Below are 23,136 nucleotides of genomic sequence, written 5' to 3'. Positions count from 1 at the left end.
CTCTTAATCATATCTGTGAAATGCTCCATGTGTAATAGAATATTTTGAAGTTCACAGCACAGGAGGATCCTATTGCGAGGAAGGAGAGATTCAATCTTTTTTGGGAATTATGATTGACAGACGCATGTGTTATCATAGCAGAATTCCCATTCTGATTTGAACAGTGCCAAAGAATCTTTAAGATGTCTTGAATAGATTAGGAAGATGGGCAGCAAAATAACACACCTCTTTAAAGTTACTTAACCTCTGATAAATGCAAAAGACACCAAGAACAGTCAGTCTAAATTACTCACATTCTGTAATAGTAGATAGCCACCTGGTGGTACAGAAGTTGAGTATTTTTGCAAAAAAGATACAATTTATCAAGGCTTTTCAGCATGTTCTTCAGGACAATTCAGAAAATAGCAATCTAAAGGGTATATCAGTATTTATACTACACGAGGGGAAAGTATTGTTTGGTTGAAAGATAGACTCTGTGATGTAAGGTATATGACTTATAAATACTTTAATAATGAACTACAAGATGCACTGCAGAAATTCACCCAGACGTTTCTCAGACCGGACCTTAAAAACCTATAGCAACTGCCATCTAAAAAGACAGAGGCAGCACATACATGGGAACACGCTATACGCAAGGTCCCCTCTGAGCATTCACTATACTGACTTGGAAATATAATGCTATTCCTTCATTGTCACTGGTCAACTTCCGAGGACTATCTTGCTTATGAAATTGTTGGTCTATCGACACCAAATGGACTGCAGCATTTCAGGAAGGCAGCTCACCACCATCTTCTTAAAGTTAACTATAGATGGACAATAAATATTGGCTTAGCCAGTGATGCTCATAGCTCATGAATGAATAAAAAAGACATTTTTAAGTTTGAATTTTTGAATTTAAATTAGTGACATGGGTTTTCTGTGTGTTTGAAAGTGTTTAATGGTTAATGTGCAAGTATTTCTGTAGCTCTGGGGATTTATTTTAAAACATGGCATGAGATAAATGTTTCCTGGACAGTAATGGTTTGTGCTTACATGAGAAATCACCAAGGAACAAAATAAACCAGTATTCAACTCCAGTTCAGAAGATCAGAACTTTTTTTCTTTTGATTGGGCAACTTCCATAGCAAAGAAAAAAAAACTTTTTGGTAACAATTTAAGCAGTTCTGCAGGGTTCTTGAATGAAGATGTATGTGTAAACCAGTTGTTCTTAAAAACGGAAGAAGATACTGGATGTAGGTTTGCTCGTTGAGCTGGAAGGTTCATTTCTAGATGTTTCATCACCCATTCAGGAAATTACATCACCACAGGAGATGACATCACCAACCCAAAGAAACCCAAGCATATAAATAGAAAGCAGGAATTAACAGCAGCGCTTCGCCTGGAGGCCCACTGAAAATGTTACCTAGTAGGGTGACTAAACATCTGGAAATGAACCTTTCAACTCAGCAAGCAAACCTACATCTAGAATCTCAACATAAGCTACAAATCTTCTCAAAACTTGCTAAGGAAGAAGATAGTTTTGAATTTTTTAAAGAAGAGCTGCTTTGTTAAAGTTCCAGACCAGAAGTGCTTGGATAGAACCCTGAAGGGGTTATTTGAAACTGTAAAATTTAAGCTCTGCTATATGGATTATTAGATTCTCAAAGCTTGACATTGAAGCTACAATTGAATTATGTCTTATAGGGATGATAGTGAAGGGGATTCTCTCTGGTGGTGTGAGTAGGGTCATAGAGTCATAGAGATGTACAGCACAGAAGCAGACCCTTTGGTCCAACTTGTCCATGCCGACTAGATATCCAACCTAATCTAGTCCCATTTGCTCGCACCTGGCCCATGTTTTATATACATATAAATGGTTTGGTTTATGTTATTTAAATGCATTTGTTTTGCATAATAATCATCATTTTATTGTTAAAGCCAATCTGCAACTTTGTATACTTAAGAATCAGTGAGGCATTACCTCACAAAAACCAAAAAGAGAAACAAACCAATATCTATTAAGTCAGATTCAGAAAAAAAGAGCACAAGACATGAAACAGGCCTCTAGCTCTCATCTCTTACATTCCCTAACACCTCATACACTCTCCATACCCCATCCATGTCAACTACATCCTCCAGTCACCATCCATGCCAACCTATAATCCTCATTTCAGCTCTGCTTTGATTCATCCTTAACAAACAATGCACCCCCCCACCCCCATGGCCACATATTTATGTCAACTTTTATCCCCACCCATCCTCCCAAGTGGGCGGCACGGTGGCCCAGTGGTTAGTAGTGGGCGGCACGGTGGCCCAGTGGTTAGCACTGCAGCCTCGCAGCGCCAGAGACCCGGGTTCAATTCCCAACTCAGGCGACTGACTGTGTGGAGTTTGCACATTCTCCCCGTGTCTGCGTGGGTTTCCTCCGGGTGCTCCGGTTTCCTCCCACAGTCCAAAGATGTGCAGGTCAGGTGAATTGGCCATACTAAATTGCCCGTAGTGTTAGGTAAGGGGTAAATGTAGGGGTATGGGTGGGTTGCGCTTCGGCGGGTCGGTGTGGACTTGTTGGGCCGAAGGGCCTGTTTCCACACTGTAATGTAATCTAATCTAATCTACTTTACAGCCCCTATTCAACATAATGTCACACCAACACACTTAGTATTCACCCCATGCTAAGATTTTATTGTATAAAGTTCTTAATGTCAATTACAATCTTCACTACTCTGAAAAGAACACTTCCTGCATTTTCAGTCCTTCAAAAAGAGGAAAGTTTATATCAACAAACGGTTTTGAAAACAACAACTCGGGGACTGAATATTATTCAGATTGGGCACGAAAGACAAAAGCAAACTTGGATAATGAAGATTGGGGGCAACAAATCAATATGTTAAAAACATGCAAGATTCCAAGGCACTTGCAAGTCGAGGACTAAGTGGGAAAGCTAAGTCTCGTGAAGTTTATACCGCCACCAAATGTGAAAGGATTGTCAAACTACCTGCGCATTACAGACTCTAAACCCAGAGGTAGGACGATCATCATAAAAGCCTTTGGATTCATGCTCTAAAGCCCTGAACAGTTGGAGCACTTTTCTGAAATTATGCTCAAAACAGACATTGTTTATTAAAGCCCACAGGCATGGGATTCATTCAGTTCTTTAATACTTGACTCATTGTCAAGGCTGTGAAGTTAGGGATTCATCCTTGAAGCAACAAAAAATCAAAAATCATCAATTTGGACTGCAAAACATCAAAAGAAAAGCTTTCAGTACAGCAACACAGAGCAGCATCACTGCTATTACTATAACATAAGGTCCACAAGTAAGGAAAATAAATAATCACATTAGGAAGACATGGCAGAGGAAATAACATTGCCAGAAAGATTTCATTTCACACATTGGATAAATTGAACACAGTATTGAAAATCTTGGTGGAAACAATTCTTAAGATGCAGAATAGCTTCTAAATTAGATTCTAAATAAGAAATTGAATAAATAAGTACACTTTGACCTACAATTGGGGGTATATTGATGATGTTATTGCTCATCAAGGGGTTAAGAAAATTAGATATTTATAAAGAAGTACTGAAAGACTTTCAGAATTGTTTTAATCTCGGAATAAATTAAATTCTTGAAAGGGCAAGACTTAATAGAAGAATTCAGTATCTTGGTGAATCCACACATGATTCCATTGATAAATTTACAGAAGACTGGTAAAATACAGTGATCATCATTTTAAGTCAGAATTCATAAGTGACAGAACTATTGTTGGAATTACTGATGATTCTTTGTCAGATTTATTACCATCAAAAGATGATTTGTCTGTGGAGAAAGCAGTTCAGATAGTGAATACCACAGAAGTCAAGAAGTAACACAGGTTAATCCTAGGATGAACAGGTCAACCATGGCACACAAGATCAGCAAAATTCTTTCAACTCATAATGTGTAAGACCAAACAACACACACGAGAAACTAATACACCTGGTAGGACAGGCACTAGACCCTAAAAGTTCTTGTCAGTGCTGTGGAACAAAGAATTCACACAGACACAGGTAGTCTCCAGCAATTAAAACTGAATGATTTTTCTGTCACACAATAAAGTTGCTTTCAGAAAATGTGCCAAAATAGGACTCAATCATCAAAAAAAAAGAAGCAAATTGGTTATTTACACCATGAAGATAATAAGGTCAAACAGTCTACAATTGATTCAAAACCTAAGATATCTGTAGAGGAAATAAGTGATCAGATCATACATTTTGATAAGCAGTTGTTAATACCAATGGTCATCTCATGAATTACAAGTTAAATCCCAAGCAAACATTACTATATTATCAGACAGTGAGCCAATGTTGGTTTGATTTGGTTTGATTTATTGTTGTCACATGTACTGAGATAGTGAAAAGTGTTGTTTTGCAGGCTTTCCAGGCAGATAGTACCATACAAAGTGCATCAGGATGGCAAAACAGAGTGAAAAATTCAGTTTTGCAGTCGCAGAGAACATGCAGAGAGAGAGAGAGAGATCAGAACTAAATTTCAGAGGTCTGCTCAACAGTCTGATAGCAGCAGGGAAGAAGCTATTCTCGAATCTGTTCATATGCATATTCAATGGTCCAGGAGTTAGGCTATGAGCAATATCCCTATCTGGGCATCAGCATATAGCAGAAATCTATTTGTACTTCACAATCAAGCATACTCAGTCTTGAGTAGGAATGTGTATCATGATATCAATCTTGTTAAAATGGCAGAGGTGTTAAATCAGATAAAGCTTATTGGTCAAGGAACAACTGCTCAAGGAGCAACCAGTCAAAGGTAAAACAATGGAAGATTTCATTGAGTTCCCTAGACACATGGCAAAATCCAAACCGAAAGCAGAACAAATTTAGATTGGTTATGTTGCCAGAATAAACTTACTTCAAAACATCAATGAGATAAGAACCTGTGATGATACTGGACAATTTGGTAGAAATGTTTTCCACTGCTGTCAAAACTGCAGAAAATCCAGATTGCAAGAATCAGACAGTTTGTATGGAAACACAAGTAATGAGATAACCAATATACAACACATCCCACTGAAGTCAATTGACAAGTCTATACAGATATAACCTGCAGTGCAACATAGCTTTGTAAACAAAAAGCTATGGCAGATTCAAGTTTGATACTAAATGCTGAGATGACTTGGAAGTGACAAGTTTAAGCCAAATATTTGACTTCCTTAACTTATCAGGAAGCATCTTTCGTCACTGTAAGTGATAACATACAAAGTATCAATCTACAAATAACAGAACTGAGGACAGGAATGTGTTGGTTTTACTAATAATGAAATCTCTGGAGTAAACGAGAATGGACAACTAAATCAACAAATTGAATTAAAGAGTCTTCATATTTCAGCACAAATCTACAGGCAAATTGACAATAAATATCTGCTTGCACAGACTAAAGATATGGTGTGTACAGTTCTGCATGGCCTCCCAGTTGTTCCTGTCCTCTTTCACTGTGGTCTTGAACAATAGAGATGGGAGAGACATGACCATCCGTTACCTCTGGTTGAGCTGACTCAGGCCCTCAAGTGCTTTGAATAAAATAAAACTCCCAAAAATAAGGAGAGTCCAAGTTATAGTCAGTTCTGTTGGACTCAATTGGCCAGGACTTGCTGGAGGTGCACAACAGTATACTTCTGGCAGGCAGCATGTGCACATCTATGAGGAAAGGTATCATCACCCTCATCTACAAACGCATTGGGGTGAAAGGAGGAAATCAAAAATCGGAGACCAGTCCCACTGCTGAATGCAGATGACAAAACCCTGTCTAAGGTTATCACCAACTGGGTCAGCAGAGGAGGAGACAGAGCGACACGGGGAAAAAGGAGGGCAGCACTGTCCAAACAGAAAAAGACGATCCCTCTGAGGGGATGGGTAAAGACCTCCCCCCACCCGTGAGAACCAAGAGGTACCCACCGGCCCACAGCTCCAGGTAACTGGGAATAGTGGTCCTATGACAGCCCCACTGTCAGTTGGAGAACTGGACTGTGCAGACCCTGGGCCCGACCGAAGATACCAGATTGGGGAAATGGCCCCAGCGTGGAGCTTGACGGGGGCCAGTAAACTGGACGCCACATCCAAAGCCCTGATGGACACGGTAAAAGATGCCAAGCTGCACAACGTCTTCAGCGCCCCTGCAGATGGAGCGCAGCATAGATACACCTGGTCATGGGCAGACGGGTCTATCCGCTCAAGGATAGATTACCTGTTTCTGTCCCAAACACTCTCGGTCAGATCCACCGACATCAAGCCAGTGTTCTTCTCTGACCACTGCCTCCTGCTGGTGGACTGTCACCTACAGGACGAGCAGCAGGCTGGTAAGGGAACGTGGAAGCTGAACACAAAGCTGTTGACCCCGGGAAACATTGAGGAGCTCAAGAGGGACTACGCAGGTTGGAGAACACAAAGCTGTTGACCCCGGGAAACATTGAGGAGCTCAAGAGGGACTACGCAGGTTGGAGAACCATGAAGTCCCTCTTTGAGTCCCCAGCAGACTAGTGGGAAACAGTAAAAGGAAACATCAAGAGGTTCTTCATCCTCAAAGGTGTTCAGGAGGCGAGAGTGAGGCGGGGAAAACTGTCCCAGCTCCAGGAAAGTATGCAGAACCTGCTCCTGCTGCAGATGTTGGGGGTTGATGTCACGGAGGACCTCAAGGAGGTGAAGGGCCAGCAAGCCTCGCTCTTTGCCTCTGAGGCCTCCAAGATAATCTTCCGGTCCAGGGTCTGCTCCGTGGAGCAGGACGTGACGTGCTCATGTTTCTTCTTCCAGAAGGTGCACAAAGAGAGCTCCATGCTCAGCAGCCTGAAGGAAGATGATGGCTCGATAACGTCATCTCAGGCTGATGTCATGAGGATCAGCAACTCCTTCTATGCCAGTCTGTATGACTCGAAACCAAACGACAGCATGGCCTCCCAGTTGTTCCTGTCCTCTATCACGGAGGTCTTAGGCGACAGAATACAGGAGAGGCTGGACCAGCTGCTATCTCTGGATGAGCTGACCAAGGCCCTTGAGTCCTTCAAAAAGAATAAAAATCCCGGAAGCGATGGCTTACCGGTCGAGCTCTATTCCGCTCTGTGGGACTTGATTGGCCAGGACCTGCTGGAGGTGTATGTCAGTATGCTCTTGGCAGGTACAATGATTGAATCCATGAGGAAGGGCATCATCACCCTCATCTACAAGCGGAAGGGGAGAGGGATGAACTCCGAAAATTGGAGACCAATCTCACTGTTGAATGTGGATTACAAAATTCTGTCAAAGGTTATCGCCAACCGGGTCAGGTCTGCTCTGGGGTCGATGATTCACCCTGACCAAACCTGTGCTGTGCCGGGCAGGAAGATCGCTGAGAGTCTCGCACTCCTCAGGGATATGATTGCCTACGTGCAGGACAGAGGGTTGGACACCTGCCTGATCAGCCTGGACCAGGAGAAAGCCTTTGACAGGATATCACACAGGTATATGAGAGATGTTCTCTCCAAAATGGGCTTTGGGGAGGGAATCTGCAATTGGATCAGACTGCTCTACACCAACATTGTCAGTGCAGTCTCAATCAACGGGTGGGAATCAGCTAGCTTCCCAGTCAGATCTGGAGTCAGGCAGGGCTGCCCTCTCTCTCCTGCCTTGTTTCTGTGCTGCATAGAGCCATTTGCCGAGTCCATCAGGAAGGATGCGAGCCTGAGAGGGGTGACTATTCCTGGCAGCGGGGGCCTGCAGGTTAAGGCCTCCCTGTACATAGATGACGTCGCCGTTTTCTGCTCAGATCCGCTGTCCGTGCGCAGACTCATGTGCATATGTGACCAGTTCGAACGGGCCTCGGGGGCCAAGGTAAACCGAGGCAAGAGCGAGGCCATGCTCTTCGGGAACTGGGTCGACCAATCCTCGATCCCCTTTCACCATCAGGACCGACCACCTGAAGGTGCTGAGTATTTGGTCCGGGGGGGGGGGGGGGGGGGGTGCTGGGGCATGCGCCTTTGGGAGGAGCGTATCAGCAAAGTGAGGCAGAAACTGGGCAGGTGGAAGCTACGGTCGCTCTCCATCGTGGGAAAAAACCTGGTCATCAGGTGTGAGGCACTGTCATTGCTGTTATACGTGGCACAGGTCTGGCCTATTCCCAGAACATGTGCTGCTGCAGTCACCCGGGCCATCTTCCAGTTTATATGGAGGTCAAAGATGGACAGGGTCCGAAGGGACTCGATGTATAAAGATCTGGGCAATGGGGGAAAAAAAATACACCCAATGCCACCCTCACCCTGATGGCTACCTTTGTGTGTGGCTGCATCAAGCTGTGCGTGGATCCTCGGTATGCAAACACCAAATGTCACTACGTACTGAGGTTCTACCTGTCCCCGGTGTTGCGATGGATGGGCCTGGCCTCGCTGCTGTGGAACGCTCGGAGTAGTTGGACCGTTCCATATCACCTGTCCGTCGTGGAGAAGTTTACGAAGAAAAACACCTTTGGCCACAAGTCCACCAGGACATGGTCAGCACATAGTGTCATTGAGATCCTTCGGGAAAAGGAGAGGGCAGATCCAATCGAGCGGTTCCCTGAGCAGACTGTCAAAGCCATTTGGCAGAATGCCTCATCACCAGAACTTTCCAAGACATGGCTTGGCTGGTGGTGAGAAGGGCTCTGCCTGTGAGATCCTTTATGCATGCCCGGACTCTCAGCCACACCGCACGCTGCCCTCGAAGCGGCTGCAGGGGGCTGAGACTGTCACACACCTCCTTCTGGAATGTGCCTATGCAGAAGAAGTCTGGAGACGAATGCAGTGATGTTTGTCGAGGTTCGTCCCGAGCAGCGCCGGGACGAACCTCGGCGAATGACGAGAACGAGGGTAGGTCCGATCAAGGACAGTAGTGGGAGACTGTGTATTGAGTCGGAAGAGATAGGAGAGGTCTTGAACAAGTACTTCTCTTCAGTATTTACGAACGAGAGGGACCGTATTGTAGAAGAGGAGAGTGTGAAATGGACTGGTAAGCTAGAAGAGATACCTGTTAGGAAGGAAGATGTGTTGGACATTTTGAACAACTTGAGGATAGACAAGTCCCCCGGGCCTGACGGGATATATCCTAGGATTATGTGGGAAGCAAGAGAGGAAATTGCAGTACCATTGGCAATGATCTTCTCGTCTTCACTGGCAACGGGGGTGGTACCAGGGGACTGGAGAGTAGCGAATGTTGTGCCCCTGTTCAAAAAAGGGAATAGGGATAACCCCGGGAATTACAGGCCTGTTAGTCTTACTTCTGTGGTAGGCAAAGTAATGGAAAGGGTACTGAGGGATAGGATTTATGAGTATCTGGAAAGACACTGCTTGATTAGGGACAGCCAGCACGGATTTGTGAAGGGTAGGTCTTGCCTTACAAGTCTTATTGAATTCTTCGAGGAGGTGACCAAGCATGTGGATGAGGGAAGAGCAGTGGATGTAGTGTACATGGATTTTAGTAAGGCATTTGATAAGGTTCCCCATGGTAGGCTTATGCGGAAAGTCAGGAGGCATGGGATAGAGGAAAATTTGGCCAATTGGATAGAAAACTGGCTAACCGGTCGAAGGCAGAGAGTGGTGGTAGATGGTAAATATTCAGCCTGGAGCCCAGTTACAAGTGGAGTTCCGCAGGGATCAGTTCTGGGTCCTCTGCTGTTTGTAATTTTTATTAATGACTTAGATGAGGGAGTCGAAGGGTGGGTCAGTAAATTTGCAGATGATACGAAGATAGGTGGAGTTGTGGACAGTGAGGAGGGCTGTTGTCGGCTGCAGAGGGACTTAGATATGATGCAGAGCTGGGCTGAGGAGTGGCAGATGGAGTTCAACCCTGCCAAGTGTGAGGTTGTCCATTTTGGAAGAACAAATAAGAATGCGGAATACAGGGTTAATGGTAGGGTTCTTAGTCAGGTGGAGGAACAGAGGGATCTTGGGGTCTATGTACATAGATCTTTGAAGGTTGCCACTCAGGTGGATAGAGTTTGTAAGAAGGCCTATGGAGTATTATCGTTCATTAGCAGAGGGATTGAATTCAAGAGTCGTGAAGTGATGTTGCAGCTGTACAGGACTTTGGTTAGGCCACAGTTGGAGTACTGTGTGCAGTTCTGGTCGCCTCACTTTAGGAAAGATGTGGAAGCTTTGGAGAGGGTGCAGAGAAGATTTACCAGGATGTTGCCTGGAATGGAGAGGAAGTCGTACGAGGATAGGTTGAGAGTTCTCGGCCTTTTCTCGTTGGAACGGCGAAGGATGAGGGGTGACTTGATAGAGGTTTATAAGATGATCAGAGGAATAGATAGAGTAGACAGTCAGAAACTTTTTCCCCGGGTACAACAGAGTGTTACAAGGGGACATAAATTTAAGGTGAAGGGTGGAAGGTATAGGGGAGATGTCAGGGGTGGGTTCTTTACCCAGAGAGTGGTGGGGGCATGGAATGCGCTGCCCGTGGGAGTGGTAGAGTCGGAATCATTGGCGACCTTTAAGCGGCATTTGGATAGGTACATGGATGGGTACTTAATCTAGGTTAGAAGTTCGGCACAACATCGTGGGCCGAAGGGCCTGTTCTGTGCTGTATTGTTCTATGTTCTATGTTCTATGTTCTATGTTCTATGTGACGCAGGACTCCATGCTGTACTGTCTGTTCCCTGGGACGCACATCGGGACGAACATCAACTGTACCTGGAGGATCATCAACTCGGTGAAAGACACTCTTTGGTCTGTCTGAAACCTGTTGATCTTCCAGCTGAAGGAGCTGACCCCAACTGAGTGTTACGGACTGGCACATTCCAAGGTCCAGGACTACGTGTTGAGGGACTCGCTGAAGCTTGGGCCAGCTGCCAAGGTGCGGTGGGGAAAGACCACTGTGTAACATTTGCCTGCCTAAGAAGAACAGGGGGCCCACCCAGTCATTTGGGGTCTGCTGACGCCTCAGCAGAAGAGCTGGATAGTAAATGTACAGACTTGTATATCGGAAAAACAAATTTCGATGTCTGTATGTAAAGCAATATAATGTGTGCACAAGAATGGCATGACCAATTGTATAGAGATCCAAATAATTTTATGAATAAAGTATATTTTTGAAATTAAAAAAAATCACCAACTGGGTCAGGTCTGCTCTGTGATTGGTGATTCACTCTGAACAAACCTTTGTTGCACTGGGCAGGATAACCTCTGAGAGCCTTGCCCTACATGCAGGACACTGGTATGGATGCCTACCTCATCTGCCTCGACTAGGAGATGGGCTCTGACAGGATATCACACACCTATACGTGGGACATGCTCTCCAAAATGGGTTTCGGGGAGGGAATCCACAAATGGGTCTGACTACTCGACACAAAGATTAATAGTGCAGTCTCAATCAATGTGTGGGAATTTAAAAGTTTCCTCATCAGATGTGGAGTCAAGCAGGGCTGTCCACACTCTCTTGCCTTGTTTAAGTGTTGTATAGAGTTTTTTGTCAAGTCCATCAGGAATGACACAGGTTTGGAGAGGTAAAAACAATGACTGCAGATGCTGGATTAGTGGTGCTGGAAGAGCACAGCAGTTGAGGCAGCATCCGAGGAGCAGTAAAATCGACGTTTCAGGCAAAAGCACTTCATCAGGAATAAAGGTTTGGAGAAATGTCTATTCCAGGTCGTGGAGGCCTGCACATCAAAGCCTCCACATACATGAAAGATGTTGACACTTCCTGCTCAGATCCACTGTTCGTATCTGCAGCCAGTTTGAATTGGTCTCGGGAGCTAAGGTGAATTGAGATGAGAGCAAGATGATGATTCTTTGGGAACTGTGCCCACCAATCCTTTATCCCCTTCACTGTTAGGCCAGTTAACTTGAAGCTGTCGGGAGAGGCCAGGGCACAAACTTGGGAGAAGTGCATTGCCAAGGTAACGCAGAAACTGAGTTTATAAGAACATGGTCATCAGGTTTGAGGTATTGTCTGTGCTGTTGTATCTGGCACAGGTCTGGCCCATTCCCAAAGCCTGCACCACTGCAGTCACTTAGCCATCTTCCACTTCATCTGGATGTTTAATCCGGATCATATCCCTAGGGACACCATACAAAAGTCTAGATAAGTGAAGGACAAACATAAACCAATGTTGCTCTCATCCTGATGGCCAGCTTTGTATATGGCTGCATCAAGCAGTACATAGTCCGTCAGTACACAAACACCATATGTCACTTCATACTGAGGCCCTACCTGTTCCTGGTATTATGAAAGATGGGTCTGGCCTCAGCACTGCAGAATGCTCCAAGTAGTTGGACAGGTCCAAGTCCCCTATCCCACATTGGGAAAGTTGTAAATGAGAGTACCCTTGACCACAAGTCCATCAGGAAGTGGTCAGTACATAACATCCTCGAGACCCTGCGGCAAAATGAAAAGGTGAATCCTGTATGGTTGTACCCTGAGCAGACTGAGAAAGTCATTTGGCAGAATGTCAAATCACCAGAGCTTTATAGCTTGCATCAAGGCATCGCTTGGCTGGTGTTGAGAAGGGAACTGCCTGAGAGATCCTTCATGTATGCCCAGTACTTCCATGCCACTGCACGTCGCCCTCAAAGTGGCTGTGGGGTCGGTGGGAGGGTAGAGACTATCACACATCTCCTTCTGGAATGTGTCTTTGCAAAGAAGATCTAGAGAGAGATGCAGTGGTTTTTGTTGAGGTTTGTCCTGAGCAGGTCCTTAACATAGAACTCTGCATTCTACGCTCTGTTCCTCAGGATGCACACCAAGACAAACATCCACTACACCTGGAGGACCATCAACTTGGTGAAAGATGCTCATGGTCTGCCTGAAACTTGTTGGTCTTCCAGAGCAAGGAGGTGACCTTAACTGAGCATTGCAGACTGACACATTCCATGGTCCAGGACTATGTACGGAGGAATGCACAAAAGTTTGGGGTAGCTGCCACTAAGGTGCAGTGGGGAAAGACCACAGTCTAAGGTCTTTGTGCTGAAGTAAAACTAAGGATTAGTTCATAGAATATAATAGCTATAGTGTGGAAACAGGCCCTTCGGCCCAACATGTCCACATTGACCCTCCAAAGAGTAATCCACCCAAACCCACTCCCCGTTTACCCCTGACTAATGCACCTAATCTACACATCCCAGAACACTATGGACAATTTAGCATGGCCAATTCACCTAATATGCACATCTTTGGACTGTGGGAAGAAACCAGAACACCCGGAGGGCACCCCTGCATACACAGTGAGAATGTGCAAACTCCACACAGACAAACACCCAAGGCTGAAATCAAATCCAGGTTCCTGGCGCTGTGAGGCAACAGTACTAACCTCTGAGCCACTACGTCACCCCAATGACAGTTTAGTTATCAGACTCTCTCATTCCCTCAAAACGAACATGAATAGTTTCAGGCATAAATAGAAAATGCTTTCATTTTTGCAACTGTAGGGAAGCTCTGAGAAATGTCAAAATTCCAATGTTTTATGTGCTTTTTTTCCTCTTTGCAAAGGCTGTATAGAACTGGCTTAAAACTTCTGTACATACCTTTAGATGAATTTTTAATGAATAAATATATTTCTGAAATTTAAAAATCGCCAGTTTATTAAGTCACTGGTTACAGGTAAGAACAATCTAATGTAGTTCAGTCAATAAAGGTGCATTTATCCCACATTACAACAATGGTGAAGTGTAATTTAAGTTCACACCACAGTAGTTTCATTTTTGAGGCCCCAGTACCTGAAAACTCCTTGTACACAGCAGCTGACAGAAGGTTACGAACAACATGCTTGTGATTTACCTACAACTTTTCTGTTACATGTGAGGCCCTGCCAGTGGCATACAGTCTCAGGGTATTTCTCCCAATAGGCAAATGAAAATTCAGTCCAGGATAAGAACCAATATCAAACATGATGTGGAGGTGCCGATGTTGGACTGGGGTGGACAAAGTTAAAAATCACAAAATCAGGTTATAGTCCAACAGTTTTATTTGGAAGTGCAAGCTTTCAGAGCGTGCTGCGCCTTTGTCAGGTAGCTAGTGGGGCAGGATCATAGGACACAAAATTTATAGTAAAACATCAAAGTGTCACACAACTGATGCGATCTAGTGCACAAACCCAGATTACTGTTAAGTTTTTAATCACTTAGGATGGTTTTGATTCATTGGTGTAGAAATTCTAGAACTTCCTTCAAGTCACAGACCTGAGATAACTTAAGGTTTCATAAAACAAAAGGGTGACATCTCAGCTCAGACATGCATCAAAGGTGTGAGGTTAGAGTCTGTCTGTATCCCAACCTTGAGACAAACTGGTTCTATTTCCAAAATAGGAATTTATAAAATATCACATGGACTGACTGCCTACAGATTGTGTATTTTTGAGGAAAATAGATGTATCTACAAATATAGATCTGCAAATGCAAATTCACCCCAAAGACTTGTGTGTGTATGTGTGTGCATGTGAGGGAGAGAGAGAGTGAGTGTGTGTGTGCATGCACGCATATGTGCATATTTGTGGGAGTGTGTGTGTGCATGTGTGTACCTATATGCATGCTTAATAGAATGTGTGCACGAGTGTGAATGAGTATATGCCTGTGAAAGAGTGTGTGCATGTGTGTGTGTGCCTGAGAGAGACCATGTGTATGAGAGAGGGTCTATGTGAGTGTATGAGTGTGTTAGACTGTCTGCATGTGTGTGCTTGTGTGTGAGTGTGTGTGAGTGTATTGTGCAGTGGGGTTACCTGTAGTGTGATATGAACCCAAGATCCCGGTTGAGGCCATCCTCATGGGAACCAAACTTGGCTCTCAGCCTCAGCTTGGCGATTCTGCATTGTTGCATATCACAGAATCCGCCTTGGAGGAAGGTCAACCAAAATCCGAGGCCGAATGTCCTTAACTGCTGAAGTGTTCCCCGACTGGGAGGCAACATCCCTATCAGGTGATTGTTGTATGGTGTCCATTCATCTGTTTTCGTAGCATCTGCTTAGTCTCATCATGTACGTGCACAGCAGGTACTCATGTGACTCTGCTAACGTTGTCTATTTCATATGCTGCAGGCAAAGATACCCTGAGGCATGGTACATTGTCAAGACCAAGCAGATGCTACAACAATGAATGAATGGACACTGTGCAACAATCGCCAGAGAGGGATGTTCCCTCCCAATTGGGAAACACTTCAGTGGTCAAGGACATTTGGCCTCGGATCTTCAGGTGACCAAGACAGACTCCAGGATACACAACAATGCAGAGTTGCCAAGATGAGGGTGATAGCCAAGTTCGCCACCCATGAGGATGGCCTCAGTCGGGATCTTGGAATCATGTCACACTACAGGTGACCCCACTACACTATACACACACACACACATGCGCGCAAAGACCCTCTCTCACACACATGCGCTCTCAGACATACACACATTCCCAAATTCACACTCATGCACACACCCTCTCACAGACTTATACTCCATTACATTCACGCAGACACACATAAGTGTATAGGGTGAATTTGCATTTGCAGATTTGTATTTGCAGACACATTCCAATTTGTTCAAAAAGCACACAATCTGTAGGCAGTCAATTCACGTGACATTTTATAAATTCCTACTTTGGGAATAGAACCAGTCTGACTCAAGGTTGGGACACAGACAGACTCTAACCTCACACCTCTAATGCATGTCTGAGCTGAGATGTCACCCTTTTTCTCTGGGATTTACATATTAATGAATCGGAACCTGCAACCCCATTCTAAGTGATTAAAGACTTAACAGCAATCTAGGTTTGTTCAATACATCACATCAGGTATATGACACTTTGATCTTTTACTATAAATTCTGTGTCCTATGATCCTGCTAGCTACCTGATGAAGGAGCAGCCTCCAATATCAAACATGTGGTTTTCAACCAAATTGGCTAAAGTTGATCTTCAGCTGCATTGCTTTAATGTGGTGTGAATATGTGTGCCCAGTTTAAAAAAAGTTAAAAATCTTCAAAGTAAACCTTAATCTGCTACAGCATGGCTATAAATTCCTTTGATTCTAATTGCTCTTAATGAATCCATGCATGCGAATATAATCCATTTTGAACTTTTGACCCATCAAAAATGGGTCAATACATTAAGCTTGGATTGCAGCCCGCACACATGATTTAGTTCTCCATGGTAATATGAATTTTGTTTGTGCAGTTCAGTCCTGGAAAAACAGGTCTGCTTTGAGGACAATGGAGTCAGGGCTAAGTTGTTTACAACAGAATTTGGCTCGTGGCTGTTTTGAAAGGGATCCTGGCTTCTGTCCACGTATTAATCTTTTGCTTGAAGGCATCTTTGGACAAACAGCTCACTGCTGATCCAGCAGTAATTAGGCAAAATGCAAATGTTACATTTAAATTCTCCATTTTTTGTTATAGTACATGAAAGCCTATTCAGCGGTTTTAGGCATTCAGAATATAACTGGTGTAATTTAAGAGTTACAACTGGAGCAGGATTGAGGCTGGCATGCTCTATCCAGAATCAATCCATCAAATATCACATCAAAAAAAAGGAAACTACAGGGAGCATTGTCCTGATCTCTGAAATAAATTCAATTGCACATCATTTAAAACAATCAGAGGAATATAAAATATCATTTTGTCAACACATAAAAATGGTCTAATTAAATAATATAGTAGGAGACAATTTTAACTCCCCTTACATGCAGCAAGCAGGCAGGAGAACAAATAAAATGAATGAGTGGAATAGCCTCTTCTGCATCACAGTGAGGCAGCTGCAAGCCTGAGTCAGGGAGACGTTTCTGCATTCATTACACCAATGCAGTCATGAGTAGGGAGACAGTAAGAAACCTACAGCATACACGCCATTGATAGATCTAAATTAAATGAGTGTAGAGGCTATTCCAGGACCATATCTCCAGGCACCAGAAGAAAGAATAGGTCTCTGTCGCCCCTGCGTACTTTTCTTTCCTGGCTGGCTGGCCATTCTGCAATGCCTGTCTGCACACTTTCCATTTCCTTCCTGTTGATTCACAGTTGTTTTGATCCGACTCTTGAAATTGTCTAGGTGTCCCACTGCGGTTGCTGCTCATTCACAGGAATACTTTCCCTCTAATGTCTACTGCTGTCCCCAGCAACACAAATACAGTAACTTCACTTCAAAGGAGATTTTTTTCTTCACTTTTGCCGTGCTTTTTTTTCTGAAGTCAGGAAAGAACCTGCTTAGAATTTCAATTTGTACATTTGCATTTAAACAGAATTTCAACTTGGGTAATTTGTTTAGGATGACAAATTGTCTTTTAAAAACATCCACCACTGTTACCAGTTGGGAATATAAGAATAGCAATGGTGAGGTCAGAATTCTATTATTATTTGGCTCAGCTGCCAGTCTCTAGATGTAGAGGAGGGTCTGAGAGATATCCAATGATTACTCCCCCTGCCGAGACATATCTGACCTCTGCCCAGCAACTCCCTAATTAGCCTAGCTGAAATTTTAAGAAATCACTATATAAGTCACAGGTGTAAAATCATATGCAGCATTATAAAGAGCCACATTTTATTCAATCAGCCATGTTTTGTTGGTTAGAAAGCAAGACAGCAAGTTCTGTGCTGTTAGGCCCAGATTTTCTGGTGATGTGACAATCAGTAAGCCGTGGGTGGCACGGTGGCTCAGTGGTGAGCATTGCTGCCTCACAGCGGCAGAGACCCGGGTTCAATTCCCGCCTCAGGCGACTCTCTGTGTGGAGTTTGCATATTCTCCCCATCTCTGCGTGGGTTTCCTCCCCCCAATCCAAAAATGTGCAGGTTAGGTGAAGTGGCCATGCTAAATTGCCCGTAGTGTTAGGTGCAAGGGTAAATGTAGTGGAATGGGTCTGGGCGGGTGCGCTTCGGCAGGTCGGTGTGGACTTGTTGGGCCGAAGGGCCTGTTTCCACACTAAGTAATCTAATCATAAATGGGAGCTGTGCACAGGGACCCTGCAGAATGCCCATTGTCACACACAATGAAGAAATTGCACTGCAAATTGACGATTCCACTAGGTAATTGCCCTCTACTTAGAACCCTCCAAAAGTCTCCATTTAAAACAAAGAATTCAGAGGATTCCAGTGAAATTAAGTAAATAGATACTCAGGAAAATTGGACTAGTAAATATTCTGAGGTAACCTTCTTTGCTGTCCGCTACAGTGCCAATTTTGATGTTATCTGCAAATTTACGAATATTCACACCCAAATCATTACATAAATGATAAAAAGCAGTAGGCCCAACACCAATGCCTTCTGTACACTGCTGGTCATAGGCCTCCAGTCCAAAAAGCAACCCTCCACTGCCACCCTCTTTCTTTGACATTCTAGCCAATGTTGTATCAAAATGGCTAGTTCGCCTTCAATTCCATGTGACCTAACCTTGTTCACCAGTCTACCATACCTTGTTGAATCCCTCACTGAGGTGCATATAGATCATGTCCACTACTCTGCCTTCATCAATCCTGTATATCACTTCTTTAAAATACTTAAACAAAAATCTACATTTTGATCAGGCAAATCAAGGCAGAACTTACACACTTAATAGAGTCATAGAGATGTACAACATGGAAACAGACCCTTCAGTCTAACCTTCCATGCCGACCAGATATCCCAACCCAATCTAGTCCCACCTGCCAGCACCCGGCCCATACCCCTCCAAACCCTTCCTATTCATATACCCATCCAAATGCCTCTTAAATGTTGCAATTGTACCAGCCTCCACCACTTCCTCTGGCAGCTCATTCCATACACATATCGCTCCCTGCGTGAAAAAGTTGCCCCTTAGGTCTCTTTTATATCTTTCCCCTCTCACCCTAAACCTATGCCTTCTAGTTCTGGACTCCCCAAACCCAGGAAAAAGACTTTGCCTATTTATCCTATCCATGCCCCTCAATTTTGTAAACCTCTAAAAGGTCACCACTCAGCCTCCAATGCTCCAGGGAAAACAGCCCCAGCCTGTTCAGCCTCTCCCTGTGGCTCAGATCCTCCAACCCTGGCAACATCCTTGTAAATCTTTTCTGAACCCTTTCAAGTTTCACAACATCTTTCCGATAGGAAGGAGACCAGAATTGCATGCAATATTCCAACAGTGGCCTAACCAATGTCCTGTACAGCCGCAACATGACCTCCCAACTCCTGTACTCAATACTCTGACCAATAAAGGAAAGCATACCAAACGCCTTCTTCACTATCCTATCTACCTGCGACTCCACTTTCAAGGAGCTATGAACCTGCACTCCAAGGTCTCTTTGTTCAGCAACACTCCCGAGGACCTTACCATTAAGTGTATAAGTCCTGCTAAGATTTGCTTTCCCAAAATGCAGCACCGCGCATTTATCTGAATTAAACTCCATCTGCCACTTCTCAGCCCATTGGCCCATCTGATCAAGATCCTGTTGTAATCTGAGGTAACCCACTTCGCTGTCCACTACACCTCCAATTTTGGTGTCATCTGCAAACTTACTAACTGTACCACTTATGCTCGCATCCAAATCATTTATGTAAATGACAAAAAGTAGAGGGATCAGCACCGATCCTTGTGGCACTCCACTGGTCACAGGCCGCCAGTCTGAAAATCAATCCTCCACCACCACCCTCTGTCTTCTACCTTTGAGCCAGTTCTGTATCCAAATGGCTAGTTCTCCCTGTATTCCATGAGATCTGACCTTGCTAATCAGTCCATACAGATCACATCTACTGCTCTGCCCTCATCAATCTTCTTTGTTACTTCATCAAAAAACTCAATCAAGTTTGTGAGACATGATTTACTGTCCACTACACGTCCATGCACAAAGTCATGTTGACTATCCCTAATCAGTCCTTGTTTTTCCAAATAGATGTATATCCTGTCCCTCAGGATTCCCTGCAACAACTTGCCCACTACCGAGGTCAGGCTCACTGGTCTATCGTTCCTGGCTTGTTGTTTTAAAAAATTCTCAAGGTCAGGTTCGTAGGAGAGTAGTCTGACACAGAACAAACGACCAAGAGGCGAGTCTGCTAGAATATGAGCATTTTATTCCCCGCAGCGTCGCCACAACCAGGTCTCATACTTACAACGGGTCTGGCTTATACTCACTCTACATGTTACCGGAACTGGGAGCCGTCAGTTCTCGTAGAGCGGTTGCCAACAACCCACGCTCGGCGGTTAAACGTAACCCCGGAGCAGACTCCCGGGTCTGGCTTATACTCACTCTACATGTTACCGGAACTGGGAGCCGTCAGTTCTCGTAGAGCGGTTGCCAACAACCCACGCTCGGCGGTTAAACGTAACCCCGGAGCAGACTCTACCGAACTGGAGACTTTTCCAGCTGATATACTCTTTTCGAGATCTAAACATTCATGTGAACAGCAGAGCAAGGCTGAAAAACACATTCCATTCTGGTTACATACAGATAAGAAGATTCACACGGGGAGGTGTGTAATAAGATTCACACGGGACTAAGCAACACCTCCATTCCGGTTAGATTCACACATGTATTGGGACACAATTTTAACCCTTTCACCACATTCCACTGCTTGGCCCAATACATGTGTTACATTATGATTCACACATGTATTGGGACATAATTTTACACCACATTCCACTGCTTGGCCCAATGCATGTGTTACATTATGCTTAATTCAGTTCAATTCGTTTCAGTTAATTTCAGTTCAGTCAATTCAGTGTAGTTCAATTCAGCTCAGTTCAGGTCTGTTCAGTTCAATTCAATTGTGTTCAATTCAGTTCCGTCCATTTCAATTCAATTTAGCTCAGTTCCATTTTGTTCCGTTCAATTTGATTCACTTCAGTTCCACTCAGTTCAGTTCAGTTCAATCCCATTCAATTCTGTTAACTCCGCTTCAGCTTTTTGGACATGCCCACATCCTCCGCTGTACCCCAGGCAAGGGGTTCTTCGGCAGGACTGGGATCCTCTCAAGGGTGGACAGCAGCGACCCTGGGGTTCCTCCGGTCGCCCCCCACCATTTCTCAAACAAACTGCCACGTCATGCCACGGTCCATGCCATCCCGGGACGGTCGGGACCTCCACAGTTTGTTCTTCTGGTTTCTTAGTCTTTTTCCAAAACATTGTTCTGTATCAAAATCTCTCCTCAATTGCGATTGACCCTGCTCGCAGCGCCAAAATGTTTTAAAAAATTCTCAAGGTCAGGTTCGTAGGAGAGTAGTCTGACACAGAACAAACGACCAAGAGGCGAGTCTGCTAGAATATGAGCATTTTATTCCCCGCAGCGTCGCCACAACCAGGTCTCATACTTACAACGGGTCTGGCTTATACTCACTCTACATGTTACCGGAACTGGGAGCCGTCAGTTCTCGTAGAGCGGTTGCCAACAACCCACGCTCGGCGGTTAAACGTAACCCCGGAGCAGACTCTACCGAACTGGAGACTTTTCCAGCTGATATACTCTTTTCGAGATCTAAACATTCATGTGAACAGCAGAGCAAGGCTGAAAAACACATTCCATTCTGGTTACATACAGATAAGAAGATTCACACGGGGAGGTGTGTAATAAGATTCACACGGGACTAAGCAACACCTCCATTCCGGTTAGATTCACACATGTATTGGGACACAATTTTAACCCTTTCACCACATTCCACTGCTTGGCCCAATACATGTGTTACATTATGATTCACACATGTATTGGGACATAATTTTACACCACACTTGTCCTTACCACCCTTCTTAAACAGTGGCACCACATTTGCCAACCTCCAATCTTCCGGCACCTCACCTGTGACTATCGATGATACAAATATCTCAGCAAGAGGCCCAGCAATCACTTCTCTAGTTTCCCACAGAGTTCTCGGGTACATCTGACCAGGTCCTGGGGATTTATCTACCTTTAACCGTTTGAAGACATCCAGCACTTCCTCCTCTGTAATCTGGACATTTTGCAAGATGTCACCATCTATTTCCCTACAGTCTATATCTTCCATATCCTTTTCCACAGTAAATACTGATGCAGAATATTCATTTAGTATCTCCCCCATTTTCTGTGGCTCCACACAAAGGCCGCTATTTTCTCCCTTGTTACCCTTTTATCCTTAATATATTTGTAAAACCCTTTTGGATTCTCCTTAATTCTATTTGCCAAAGCTATCTCCTGTCCCCGTTTTGCCCTCCTGATTCCTCTCTTAGGTATACTCCTACTGCATTTATATCTAAGGATTCACTCGATCTATCTTGTCTGTACCTGACATATGCTTCCTTCTTTTTCTTAACCAAACCCTCAATTTCTTTTGTCATCCAGCATTCCCTATAGTTACCAGCCTTTTCTTTCACCCTGACAGGAATATACTTTCTCTTGATTCTTGTTATCTCATTTCTGAAGGCTTCCCATTTTCCAGCCATCCCTTTACCTGCGAACATCTGCCTTCAATCAGCTTTTGAAAGTTCTAATACCGTCAAAATTGGCCTTTCTCCAATTTAGAACATCAACTTTTAGATCTGGTCTATCCTTTTCCATCACTATTTTAAAACGAATAGAATTATGGTCACTGGTCCCAAAGTGCTCCGCCACTGACACCTCAGTCACCTGCCCTGTCTTATTTCCCAAGAGGAGGTCAGGTTTTGCACCTTCTCTAGTAGGTACATCCACATACTGAATCAGAAAATTGTCTTGTACACACTTAATAAATTCCTCTCCATCTAAAGCTTTAACACTATGGCGGTCCCAGTTGATGTTTGGAAAGTTAAAATCCCCTACCATAACTACCCTATTATTCTTACAGATAGCTGAGATCTCCTTACAAGTTTGTTTCTTAATTTCCCTCTGACTATTAGGGAGTCTATGATACAATCCCAATAAAGTGATCATCCCTTTCTTATTTCTCAGTTCCACCCAAATAACTTCCCTGGATGTATTTCCAGGAATATCCTCCCTTAGCACAGCTATAATGCTAACCCTTATCAAAAATGCCACTCTCCCACCTCTTTTGCCTCCCTTTCTATCCTTCCTGTAGCATTTGTATCCTGGAACATTCAGCTGCCAGTCCTGCCCATCCCTGAGCCATGTTTCCGTAATTGCTATGATATCCCAGTCCCATGTTCCTAACCATGCCCTGAGTTCATCTGCCTTCCCTGTTAGGCCCCTTGCATTGAAATAAATGCAGTTTAATTTATTAGTCCTGCCTTGTCCCTGTCTGCCCTGACTGTTTGACTCACTTCTGTTCTCAGCTGTACCCATCTCA

The sequence above is a fragment of the Chiloscyllium plagiosum genome, unplaced genomic scaffold, assembly GCF_037043375.1.
Source record: "Chiloscyllium plagiosum isolate Xiang-an unplaced genomic scaffold, Cpla_swu_hap1 HiC_scaffold_13, whole genome shotgun sequence".
Lineage (NCBI taxonomy): Eukaryota > Metazoa > Chordata > Chondrichthyes > Orectolobiformes > Hemiscylliidae > Chiloscyllium > Chiloscyllium plagiosum.
The sequence above is the reverse complement of the archived record's forward strand: the minus strand, read 5'-3'. Positions refer to the sequence as shown.